An 834-nucleotide genomic window follows, 5' to 3' on the forward strand; every position below is an offset into this window, starting at 1 on the left:
CCTCCTCCACCCCTTCCTCCCTGGCTCAAGGCCTGGCAGTGTCACAAAGAGGCCTTGGGGCTGCTCTGCCGGTTCTTGAGCCAGGGAGCTCCACCCCCTCCACCTTCCCCGCAGGCTGCAGGGCATGCACAGTGCTGAAAATGGCACAAAAAGGCAGTGTGTGAGGAGGGAGAACAAAGCCCCCCCCCTCCGCAGCTGAGTTCAGACAGCTGTTTGATTGCAGGTGAACTATAAATAAATGTGAAGGTCTTCTCCAAATTCCACAAGTGCCCAAATTAGGACATATTGAGTATTTGTGCCAAGTTTGGATCCATCTTTGTTTGGATTCACAGTGATCTCTGGATGCAGGTGAACTTCTACTCTTCCTCTTCTTCCTCCTCCTCCTCCTCTTCTTCTTCTTCTTCTTCTTCTTCTTCTTCTTCTTCTTCTTCTTCTTCCTCTTCTTAATCAGAGGCTGAATGGCCATCTATCAGGAGTGCTTTGATTGTGTTTTTCCTTTAAAGCAGAAAGGGCTAGACTGGATGACCCTTGGTGGTCTCTTCCTACCCTAGGGTTCTGTTGTTGTTGTTGTTGTTATTATTATTATTATTATTATTATTATTACTGTTATTAAACAGAGGGTGAATGTCCATCTGTCAGGAGAGCTTTGATTGTGGGGCAGGATTGGATGGTCAATGAGGGGGTCTGCCCCTGTCATGGAGGGGGGTTATTTGGACAGGTAGTGTAGGATACCTATATTCCCACAAGTTGCCTGCATAACAAAACACACGATAGCATATCCATACTCTTTGTGTGTGTGCATGTGTATAAGTTAAAGGTACAGGTTTTCCTCTG

The sequence above is a fragment of the Anolis sagrei genome, chromosome 5 (assembly GCF_037176765.1).
Source record: "Anolis sagrei isolate rAnoSag1 chromosome 5, rAnoSag1.mat, whole genome shotgun sequence".
In the NCBI taxonomy this organism is placed as follows: Eukaryota; Metazoa; Chordata; class Lepidosauria; order Squamata; family Dactyloidae; genus Anolis; species Anolis sagrei.